General features: G+C 42.0%; 1 pseudogene; it reads right to left on the bottom strand.

The window, feature by feature from the left end:
- Positions 1–2,603: 2,603 nt before the first annotated feature.
- LOC104980266 lies at positions 2,604–8,277 on the bottom strand (annotated as a pseudogene).
- Between the last annotated feature and the right edge of the window lie 4,397 nt (positions 8,278–12,674).

The raw sequence follows: 12,674 nt of genomic DNA on the forward strand, positions 1-12,674 counted from the left end.
TTGCTCAGTCGTGTCCGACCCTCAGCGACCCCATGGACTGCAGCCTTCCAGGCTCCTCCATCCATGGGATTTTCCAGGCAAGAGTACTGGAGTGGGGTGCCATCAACGGGCATGAATGTGAGCAAACTCCAGGAGAGAGTGGAGGACAGAGGAGTCTGGGGTGCCACAATCCATGGGGTCGCAGAGTCAGACAGGACTTGGTGACCAAACAACAATAACAAAATATATGTGGAGATCGTTCCACATTAATACACAGAGAGCTCTTTGTTCTTTTTTTTTTTTTTGCTTCCATGTCATATTCCGCTGTATGGCTGTCCCCTATTTTTGGACATTTGGATTGTTTCTAGGTTTTGTTATAACTGTTCTCCGTGGATGGTCCTGTACATAGATCCATGATGTGATGCATGAGAGGATCCATAGGAGAGGTTTCCAGAAGCAGCATCGTAGTTCAAGTGCATCTGTGATTTTGATGGATGTTGGCAGATGTCCTTCCAGGCAGCCTGACCATTTTACAACTGCCTGGTACAGTGTGAGAGGGCCTGTTCCCTTCAATTTAAGTAATTGGGTGTAGCCAAATTTCTGCTTTTTTTTTTGTTTGTTTGTTTTTGTTGGTTTTGGTTAATCTAATGAAATGGTAGCTTAGGGTAGTTTTCATTTGTATTTTCTCATTATTCTTTCTTCAGATAATAGAATATTCTTATTTTTCTTTGTTTTCATGATTTCTTAGAGAATTATGACACAATGATGCAGGGGAAAAAACATCTTTTCAGGGGCTCCACTCTTGGGCTATAAGGACTTCAGGAGACTCCGGGCTCTCTGCCATGTCCTTGTATGTTAGTCTATTACTTCATGTCTCCTTTTAGTGGTTAGTAATCATAATAATAACCAACTTTTATTGAGTATTTACTCTATACTAGGCATGATCCTAAGCACTTTATGTATTAACTCATTTGCTCTTCAAAACAAACCAAAAAACGACTCTATGAAGGAGGGTTGCTGTAATCTCTGAATGTGGAAACTGAGACCCAGAAAGGTTAGTAACCTACCCAGTATCACAAAGGCAGTCTGTCCTAGGGTAAACAGCAGTCCCATTTTACCTGGGATCATCTCAGTTTTATCACTGAAGTTCCCATGTCCCTGAAATCCCTCATTCCTGGTGCAGTTGATCACCCCAGTGATCAACTTTGCGGTATCACTATTAAACTCCTTTGAAGACCAAAGGAACTTGTGTGCTTCTGAGCAGACGAATGGGAGAAGTGACGTTTCCACAGCAGTATGTGTAAGACTTAAATTGCAGTTTCTTAGTTTTATTCAATTAGACTGATGCCAAGGGGAGTAGGAAAAAAAGAGGGTAAGGCCATTTCCTCTAATCAGCAGTAGAAATGGCCATAGAAGAGGGCAGTTAATGCAATTACTGTCGTGAAAAACCCGTGTGGAGATCTAGTAAATAATAATAATTGTCTTGTCACTGTGGTAAGTGAAAAATGTTCACGTGCTACCTCAATTACTCCTCCAAGTAGCCCTATGTGATGGGTAGTAATATCACACCCATTTTACAGAGAAGAGGTTAAGAAACTTCCTGAAGGAAGGTCAACTGATACTCAAGTCTGCCTGCAGAGCCCATGCTTTAAGAAGCATGATTTGTTGTTCAGCAGCTCAGTTGTGTCTGACTCTTTGCGACTCCACGGACTGCAGCATGCCAGGCTTCCCTGTCCTTCACCATCTCCCTTGCTCAAAACTCATGTCCATTAAACTGGTGATATTTTACCTAAATATAAGCACATATTTGATTTTTAACTGGGCTCTTAATGACTATCCGCAGGAAAGACGCTCAGACAAGGAAAGTCTGAATCTTTGGGTTTGCTGCAAGAGATGCTGTTTGTGTTTAAACAGCATTAAAGAGCAGCTCATTGATGCAAAATGCCAACAGTGAGGAGTTCCACAGCTCTGGGGAGGATCTGAGGGAAGGAGGCCTTGTGTGAACTTGCCAGCTCTGTGGAGAGCAGCCAGGGAGGTTCTGCTGTCTTTCTGCTGCCGGGAGTGGTGCTGAGTGTGCCTCCCTTCCTCTCTCTGGATTTAGGCACCTTCAGTCTAAAATGAAGACAGTTGTTTCTTATGTGCTTCAAAGATAATCTTTTGAAGACCCTTCTAGTTCTAAGATTCACGACTATTCATACAACCCTGATTTTTCAAGCGACTTATCTCTAGGGAAAACAAGGCCTCACTGTAAAAAAGTCTGTATCAAGTGCATTGTATATATAAATTGCTGTAATTCAAGAATGACATTGGTTAGAGGCCTCTGGTAATACAATTTCTAAAACAGCCTCCCAGATTGGGGTTGACATATTCACACCGCTGCTCCTGCCTTTTTTTTTTTTTCATTGCAAAATAGTTTTTATTTGTTGAATTATCAAATGAGATTATCACACAAAAATAACTATATGGCTAGGCTAAGTGCATAAGGTGCTCAAGTTTTCAGAACATCACAGGTGGGTCGCTGCAGGTTCCCTGTGCCCCCGAAAAAGGGGCACAAAATGTGCTTCCTTCCCCACTGGGCACAGGAAGTTCCCCACTTGGATCAGGGACATGGCCTGTGTGTGGATTCATAGCTCTTCATGGCCCTAGAGGCTCCTGACCTCTCCCCAAGTTTCTCCACCAGTGGCCTCCTTGGGATCAAAAGATCACTGGCTGGGGGCCTTGGGGCCCTGGGCCTCTTCCCAGGCCTCCTGGTTGACTAAGGCTGCCTTCTTACTCGCCTCGGCGGAAAGTTTCAGAACTTGGCTGAAGCTCCTTCTCAGCTCCCTGAGTTCCCTCATCAGGTCTGATGCCTTCGCGTTTTCTTCTGAGCTGCCGATGCCAAGTTATCCCAGCAGACGGCGTGTGGCCATCTATTCCTGCTGCAACTTGTCTAAGAAGAGCTGCCTGTCTCCATCCGGGTGGACGGTTGCACGGGCAGCTTGTGCTGCACGGTGCCCTGGGCCGTCGCGCACGCCTTGTACTGTTCGGGAAGCGGCTGGCCACGGCCTCAAAGGGGCTCAGGACTGCGACCTGCGCGTCCAGGACATCCGCCAGCTCCCTCTTCCTCTGGCATAGGAGAAGTCTGCTCTTCAGCTCCTAAGTCTTTTTCTGGAGTTTCTCCTTCTCTTTGCACATTAATTGTAGGTTCTGTTCTGCCTGTTCTGCGTAGACAGGCTATTCTCCATCTTCACCATCAGCAGGGTCAGAAGGAGCATCTCCGACTCCATCATTCCCATCGCTTTAGAGAGATCTGGGCTCTTTACTTGAAGCAAGGACTGTAGCTCGCCGGGCTCCTCTGTCCATGGAGTTTTCCAGGCAAGAATACTGGAGTGGGCTGCCATTTCCTACTCCAGGGGATCTTCCTGACCTAGGAATTGAACCGTGACTATATACAAAATAGATAACTAATAAGAACCTACAGTATAGTACAGGGAACTCTACTTAATACTCTGTAATGACCTTGTGGGAAAAGAATCTAAAAAAGAGTGGCTATATGTATATGTACAACTGATTCACTTTGCTGCACACCTGAAACACACCATTGTAAATCAACTATATTGCAATAAAAATTAGTTAAAAAATAATGAAATGGTCTCCCAAAGATGCCCTGTCCCTGGTCCCTAGAACCCATGAATGTGATAAGATTTCCCTGCTTGTTATGTTACATTGCACAGTTGATCCTAAAATAAGGAGGTCATACAGGATTATCTGGTAGGCCCATTGTAATCACAAGAGCTCTTAGAAACAAAGAGCTTTCTTTGGCCGGTGGCAGATGAGGCCAAAGTAGGAGACAGGATAGTGGGAGAGATTAAAAGCGCAGAGGAGCACTGGACACAGCATTGTTGGCTTTGGGGATGGAAAAATACTTGTGCCAAGGGATGTGGGCAGCCTTTAGGAGGTGAGAACAGCTCCTGGCTGACAGCTGGTAAGGGACCAGGGACTTCAGTCCTATGAGTGCAAGGAAATGAATTCAGCCAATAGTTTGAATAAGGAAGTGAATTCTTCTCTAAAGCCACTAGATAACCTCCCAGCCTGAACACACCTTGATTTCAGTCTCTTGAGACCCTGATCAGAGAACCAGTGAAAGTGCACTTGGCTTTTTAACCTGCAGAACTGTGAGGTGAAAAATGGATGTTGCTATAAGCTGCTCAATTTGTGGTCTTCTGTTAGATCAACAGATAACCAATGCATGTCCCCATCCATATTTCCTAGAATCCTCATCTTCTGCCTTGAAAGTGAAGTGAAAATGTGAGTCTCTCAGTCATGTCCAAGTCTTTGTGACCCCATGGACTGTAACCCGCCAGGCTCCTCTGTCCATGAAACTTCCCAGGCAAGAATACTAGAGTAGGTTGCAATCCCCTTCTCCAGGGGATCTTCCCGACCCAGGAATCAAACCTGGATCTCCTGCATTGCAGGTGGATTCTTTACTGTCTGAGCCACCAGGGAAGCCCCTTAAATTAGAACCCAGCATGACCTAGATTATACCCCTGAAATTAGAACCCGGCATGGCCTGGGCGTACTTGTGGGTTATCCCACTTAAGTGCTACCTTAACACTGGATCATGTCACATTGTATTATCCTTGGCTGCTCATTACTTGTCTCTTCCATTGGGTTATAAAGCCCTTAAGGAGAGTAGTGTGTCTCATTGAAACTTCTGTGCATATCTCAGGGCCTTGATATATAGGGATTTCTCAACCAGCACTTGAATGAAAATGAGATATTAACCTATTCCCAGCATGGTAGTTAGCATCCATGGATGCTTTTATTGTTATGTGGATTATACCAGAGACTTTTAATGACTTTCTTAAAAAAAAAAAAAAAATCTCGTAATCAGAAACCTTGCCATCAAGGAAAACCACTGGTTGAAATGTAAAAGAGCAAATTTAAGCTCTGACTACATTTCTAACAAGCAGAGTATTTATGGTAATTTTATCAATTAATGTTTTCTCCAAAGCACTATAGCTTCAGGAAGCAAAATAACAGTACCTATTACATACTAAAAACCAAGCTGCAGGGCTAGCATAGCTATATAATTTTTCAGGATCAACCATTCTTACTAATTTTTATTGTTCAGTGCAGTGAATTCAGTTGTTATATTTTCTGGTTCCCAATAACCAAAAATGTTTTGACTCCATTTGTAAGTTTCAAAAAACTTTAAAAAAATGTCTGTTAGCTGAAAGGAGAACATAAGACTTATGGGAAATCCAGATTCTTTTTATTGGCCTAGAGTTGATGTGAAGATGTGGGGACAGAGCTGAAGTAGTATAATGGAGTCCTAAGTGACATGAGACTAAGATTAGAACTGGAGTCATTGTTGTGAAGAGTCAAAATTATACCAGACGCTGGAGTTGAAAGAGTGAAGTAGTAATGGAAAAGAAATATCAAGATCAATAGCTAAAAACAGAAAAGGACTAAGGTTTTGAATGGCAGATTGGTGCTTGGTATATATCATAAGAGTGAGTATTCTGTGTGGACATACAGCATATTAGTTATGTCCTTAGGAAGCTCAAGTCCTAAACATGTATTAGCTAGTCCTGAAGCAGTGTGTGTGTGTGTGTGTGTGTGTGGAGGGTGAAAGACAGGCAATTCATGGACAGGTGTCCTTGCAAGTTGGAGCTGAGTGGGAAGATGTTTTTGAATGAAAAAACAAATTGTATATGGATACAAGTTGATTCCTGCTTCTTATAGTGAGTTCTGCAACTTTTATCTAAACAGATTACTCTTGACAAACTTGTGGACTAGAAGGAATGTTTTTGATGTGAAGTGTTATTTTTTGCTGTGGGAAAAAGAAGGTCTTTGGTAAAACTAGGGATGTGACTCTTGGGCTCAATTCAGGAAAGTACATACCCCGGCAGCACAGCTCTAACACCTGCTCAGTCGGTGTTTCGGAGTCTTCTGCTACCCTAGTAGTACTCTACAGTGCTTCAGACCTGATGCTGAAATTTTGGGGGTCATCTCTGTAAATAGTAAAGTCCCACCCTGTAGACTGCACCTCAGTATGTATTATGTCTAGTTGGAAAATCTACGGACATTGCACAACTTTCTTCTCTCCCTTTGGGTTTCTTCCAACACCAGGTCATGGCCCATTTTTCTCTTAAAAAATAGTTGGAAGGAGCTGAGTTTAGTTTTAATTGCAAAAATTGGTGCTTTCATGGGTAAACGTCACCGATATTATTGATCAGATGGAACTGTTTTTATTCCTGATAAGAAGTTAGGAGCCAGTGGCGTGAGAGCTTTGGCTGGAACATTGAAATCTCTTAGGTCCTAGGAATAGGCTCAGCAAGCCAGATACTGGTCTTTTTCTCTGGGTGCAGGGTTCATTTTTTATTTGTGCCAGAAGTTGTTCTTTGGTGTTTTAAATTCATGCTATTGTGCTTTGATTACAGTAAGAACTTCATTGCTGTTAATTATTGATGAAGGGGATGATGGCGATGTAATCTCATGAGACCAGGTGCCTTAACAGGCTTTCAGCTTTGTTCCCATTCCCACTCAACCTAGCATGGCTTTCTCCTGGTGTTTTCTATGTTATCAACGTCTCAGATCATTAAAGAGAAATGCAAATTAAAAAAGCTTACCAGAAATTGTCCAGTGCCTGACTTCATAAAGTAACTGTCTTGTGGGATCCTGGGGTGCCACTCCGTGTCTGATCGGACACTTGTTGTCTACCTGGAGACAAATCTCTCAGGTAGCATTAGTCTGTGCCTGGTCGGTAACTGAAAGCATTGCTAGGGAATCTTAATACTTTGCTTTTGGGTTATTATTTACTGTAATATGTAAAATTTAACCACTTCAGTGTCTGATATCAAAGGTAGTCCACCATTTGCCAAATACTGTGTTAAACGCTAAAAACAGATCAGTAAAGAAAACAGACAAGTTCTCGGAGCACTTATATTTTAATCAGAAAGACAGGCCGTAATTAAATAAAGCAAGAGATAAGTACTATTAAGATAAAAAAGAAGCCACTGGGAAGCAGAGGGGTTAGTCACTAAAGCATTGTGAAGTCCTAAGAAGGTGGGTAAAAATCTATCTATGATAATCATAATAAAAGAAGGTACAGTAGTAGGGCATGTGGAGAAGGCAATGGCAACCCACTCCAGTGTTCCTGCCTGGAGAATCCCAGGGACGGGGGAGCCTGGTGGGCTGCCGTCTATGGGGTCGCACAGAGTCGGACAGGACTGAAGTGACTTAGCAGCAGTAGGGCATATGGCTACAGAGCTTTTGAGAAATTGCTGTTTACTACAATGGCTTGCTTCTTCCTTCAGCTTTTCCTTTCATTCTTTTTTAAAGTTTTCCTATTTATCTTAGAATTGATCCAATCTAATTTCCTTCACTTATGTAGGAGAAGAAATTGTGGCTCAGAGAAGTTACCTGACTTACTCTGGGTTTTGCAGCTAGTTACAGCTAATTATAAGTAGCTAGTGCTCACCCCTGTGGATTTCCAATGAATCTCTGTGCATCTCTGTGCTTCTAATTTATAAAATTCAAAATCTGGACTTTTATGGTCTCAGTAATGTGTCTCCTTTGCAGTAGTTTTTTCTTTTTTTAAAAATCTTAGTAGTACTTATCACTTGCTTTATTTAATTATTGCTTGTCTTTCTAATTAAAATATAAATGCTATGAGACTTGATCTATTTTCTATACTGATGTATCTCAGGATAGCCTGATATATCACAAGTTCTCCAGGCTCCAGGGCTTAACCTTCTATTTAATACCTAATGACAATTTACAGGCCCCCTTTGCACTCCCAAATTATCAAAAAATCTAGCCTTTAATGGGCTCTCAAGTCTGGCTTCATGTTCTAGGCTTTTCTGTGGGTGGACTCTGGAGATTTCACAACTGCTTGTCCTGGCTGCTGAGAATCTCTCAGTGTGGACACAGTTTCGCTTTCTCAGCCCTTCTAAGACCAGGCTACCTAGTTTACAAAACTTTACCAATGATTTGAGGATGACTGAAGAGAATTACTCTGCAGAAAAGAAAAGTAACCTGAAAGCTAGCTATCACTAGAGTTCATTGGTCAAGCCACTCAAAAGAGGCCTCTTATTGTTCTCTTAATCTTCCACACTTCCTCTAAGCCCTGCTGCCATGTTGCAGGGACCTTAACAAATCTGGTCAGGATTTGTTGGACGGATGCACAGAGAAGCCTGGCAGGCTACAGTCCAGGGGGTCGCAAAGAGTCAGCCGCGGCTGAGCGCATGCGCGCCATCCTGTACGGTAGCCTTTGACCGCGTCTCCCCTGCCTGGCCTAATGGCCCAGGCCATCGGGTCTCCATTGGCTCCAGAGAGTTATGGAAGTCCCTTCTTCTCCCAGAGAGCACTTCAGTCCACGTTGATGACAGCCTTTGACGAAATCGTACAGAGCAGTTTACTCTTCATGGTCTCATGTTTTCCATGCTGGACTTGAATTTAGGGTTTCTTTTCACATAATCAAATGCTCTAAGAATTTTATCCAAGACAAAAGAGGATCCCTTGCCCACTCACTATGAATGATGCCTCCACTTCTGGCTAAATTTTAAAAATATAAAACTAGCAGAAAAAACTCGTTGGCATCTTTGAAATAACTATCTTACATACTTAACAACCAGCTATCACAATTTCAGCCTTACCACGTCAGGTTTCTGAACAGCTTCTTATATGACTTCTAGAAATTCTCCACTTCTTCTGGGCTAGTTGCCTCCCGTCACCATCTTCAAAACTTGTTTCAAAACCCAATCATTTTTGGAAGCCTGGTTAGCCCTACATCCTTTTAATCAACACTTTATTCTTAGCACTTATGTGTTCAGTTTGTGTGAGGACATTTGGCCACATTTCATCATTTGTACCTGTGTATTCTCCCAGTTAGAGCAAAGAACACAAACGCTTTAAAGACAGATCCTTTGTTTTAAGAACCCTTCTCTCTCTGTTTGACAACAATGCCTATTTAGTATTCAACAAATACAACATTGTCTTGTCGGACTGAAATCTCCTGTTTACCCCCAAACACTGCCAAAGGCCTTATTAGATTTACTGCGTTGCTTTCTGTTGTGACAGTGTCTTTCATTTCACCTTCACTGAATTTGTCCCAAGTTCAGTAGCCACGGCTTGTCATATGGATTTGGCCATGCCATCCAAGTAAAATGCCCATTCAAGAGGTTGTTTAATCTCACTTGACATGAGAAAATGTAATCTTCAACTTTCATACTATGATTTTCTATTGCATAGCCCAAGGGGGAAATAGCATGCTGAAATTCCAGAGAGGGAACTGAGGCCAGGGTGTCACATCAGCAGTGCTTTTTGTAGGTGGGGGGTGCTGGCGGTCTTAACTGGCAGTGCGTGCATGCGTGCTCAGTCTATGCCCAACCCTTGGTCAGACCATGGACCGTAGCCCGCCAGGTTCCTCTGTCCATTGGATTTTCCAGGCAAGGATATTGGAATGGGTTGCCATTTCCAGCACTGGGAGTCCTCCTGATCCAGGATCGAACCCACGTCTCCCGCATCTCCTGCGTTGCAGGCAGATTCTTTACTGTTGAGCCACTAGGGAAGCCTAACTAGACAGAAAATGAAAGTGAAAGTCGCTCAGTCGTGTCTGACTCTTTCAGACCATGGACTATACAGTCCATGGAATTCTCCAGGCCAGAATACTGGAGTGGGTAGCCCTTCCCTTCTCCAGGGGATCTTCCCAACCCAGGAATCGAACTGGGATCTCCTGCATTGCAGGTGGATTCTTTACCAACTGAGATTTCAGGGAACTGGGCAGAGGGAACTGTAATTAGAGATTGAAAAGGTGGTGGAGGGGAAGTGTATGTGCAAAAGGAGAACACCTACTGGTGGGTCTTCTTGAAAGAAGGAAGATGAGCTAAGGAAGGGAAGCTGAGAAACCTGGGCCACTATAGCCTCAGGCCCCACTGTGGCCTGAAAAACACCCAACACGCAAGAAGGAGGTGGAGAGATGGAGTCAAGGAGTGAGGACTAAATTTTGCAGGTCCACACTGAGATGGAGAAGTAGCTGAACTCAGTGTCTGTGTTATTGAAATTTTTTAAGTCAATAAAATAAAATGGTAACATATCTAATAAATGTCCTTATCCACCCCAGTGCTTAGCCCCACTCTACCTTTTTTGAATACCATGTAAAAATTCAAGGAACTTTGATTTTCCAGTGTTTGGATTCATAATTATGCTATTTGATAGTAATATTACTTACTCTAAGGTTTTTCTTATCAGAAGAAGGATATATATCTCTGATTAGGAATAAACAAAATTAATTCATGATAGAAATCTAAGACCTTCACATCTACAGTGGTTTTCGTGTTAAGCAAAACTACTTCTCTGGGTGTCAAAACATGTGCTATACATAATTGATGCAATTGACACATAGCTCACAGAATCCAGAGATCTATTTAGAGCCAAATATTTTAGGTTCTGGCTTTCCCTGGTGGCTCAGTGGTAAAGAATCCACCTGCAATGCAGGAGACATGGGTTCGATCCCTGGGTCAGGAAGATCCTCTGGAAGGAGGGCTCGGCAAGCCACTCCAGTATTCTTGCCTGGAGAATCCCATGGACAGAGGAGACTGGCAGGCTGTGGTCCATGGGGTCACAAAGAGTCAGATACAACTGAAGCGATAGAACATGCTAGCACCTTAGGTTCCAACCCCACCTCTACTCTTACTTAACTTAGTCGTGTAAGTTCCTTAGCCTCTTGAAGTCTCATTTTCCGTTTTAAATGAGACTGGTGATAAAAGTATTTATCTTATAGGAGGGCTGAGAGTTTAAAATGAGTCAGTATGTATAAATGCTCATAGAAGAATGCCTGGCATACAGCGCCAAATAAATGTTCATTATTATTTTAATTATACTCCTGTTTTCTTCTTTTGCAGTGAGTTCATGTTGAGGTGCTTAAAGGTGTAGATTTCATTGTTAATCAACTTTACAAATACAAAAGCTGAACTTTTTTTCCTTAAGAATATATGTGTTTGTCCTATAGCTGATTCATGTTGGTGTTTGACAGAAAACAACAAAATTCTGTAAAGCAATTATCCTTTAATTAAAAAAATAACTAAAAAAAAAAAAAAAAAGTGTATGCCCAGCAGTGGGATTGCTGGGTTGTATGGGAGTTCTATTTCCAATTTTTTTAGGAATCTCCACACTGTTCTCCATAGTGGCTGTACTAGTTTGCATTCACACCAACAGTGTAAGACAGTTCCCTTTTCTCTGCACCCTCTCCAGCATTTATTGCTTGTAGACTTTTTGATAGCAGCCATTCTGACTGGTGTGAGATGGTACCTCATTGTGGTTTGCATTTCTCTGATAATGAGTGATGTTGAGCATCTTTTCATGTGTTTGTTAGCCATCTGTATGTCTTCTTTGGGGAAATGTCTGTTTAGTTCTTTGGCCCATTTTTTGATTGGGTCATTTATTTTTCTGGAATTGAGCTGCAGGAACTGCTTGTGTATTTTTGAGATTAATTCTTTATCAGTTGGCTCGTTTGCTATTATATTCTCCCATTCTGAAGGCTGTCTTTTCACCTTGCTTATAATTTCCTTCGTTGTGCAAAAGCTTTTAAGTTTAATTAGGTCCCATTTGTTTATTTTTGCTTTTATTTCCATTACTCTGAGAGGAGGGTCATAGAGGATCCTGCTGTGATTTACTGAGGAAACCAGAACTGAAATAGACATGTGTACCCCAGTGTTCATCTCAGCACTGTTTATAATAGCTAGGACATGGAACCAACCTAGATGTCCATTGGCAGATGAATGGATAAGAAAGCTGTGGTACATATACACAATGGAATATTACTCAGCCATTAAAAAGAATGCATTTGAACCAGTTCTGATGAAGTGGATGAAACTGGAGCCTATTATACAGAGTTAAGTAAGTCAGAAAGAAAAACACCAATACAATATATTAACGCATATATATGGAATTTAGAAAGATGGTAACAATGACCCTATATGCGAGACAGAAAAGAGACCCAGATGTAAAGAACAGACTTTTGGACTCTGTGGGAGAAGGCGAGGGTGGGAAGATTTGGGAGAATGGCATTGAAACATGTATATTATCATATGTGAAACAGGTCACCAGTCCAGGTCCGATGCATGAGACAGGATGCTTGGGGCTGGTACACTGGGATGACCCAGAGGGATGGGATGGGGAGGGAGGTGGGAGGGGGTTCAGGATGGGGGACACATGCACACCCATGGCTGATTCATGTCAATGCATGGCAAAACCACTATAATATTGTAAAGTAATTAGCCCCCAATTAAAATAAATTAATTTAAAAAATGTGTATGTGACATACATATGGATGCTTGTGTGTATATTTATTTGTGCACATACATATGGTGATGTTTAAGTGTCTGCTAGTTTATTTTCACAATACTCAACAATGGATTAAATTTTCTTCTTTGGTAGTTCTGAAAATATTCTACCCATGGGGCAAGGTCTTTCTCAAAGTAACCACCATGGATAGAATGTAATTCAAATGCGGGAGCAATTTCAGTGAAGGTGTGAGCCCACAGACTTCCTTTTATATTAGGGCCAAAGGAACAATATGACTTTCTCTTTATTATGTTTCAAATGCATCTCAAGCTGTACTGGGAATATCACTGTAAAATAAAGAGGATCTTGCAATTCAGCACCTCCTACACACAGCTAATTAAACAGAAAGAGAGGCAAGGAGCAGA

This window comes from Bison bison, unplaced genomic scaffold, assembly GCF_000754665.1.
Source record: "Bison bison bison isolate TAMUID 2011002044 unplaced genomic scaffold, Bison_UMD1.0 scf7180017864497, whole genome shotgun sequence".
Classification (NCBI taxonomy): domain Eukaryota; kingdom Metazoa; phylum Chordata; class Mammalia; order Artiodactyla; family Bovidae; genus Bison; species Bison bison.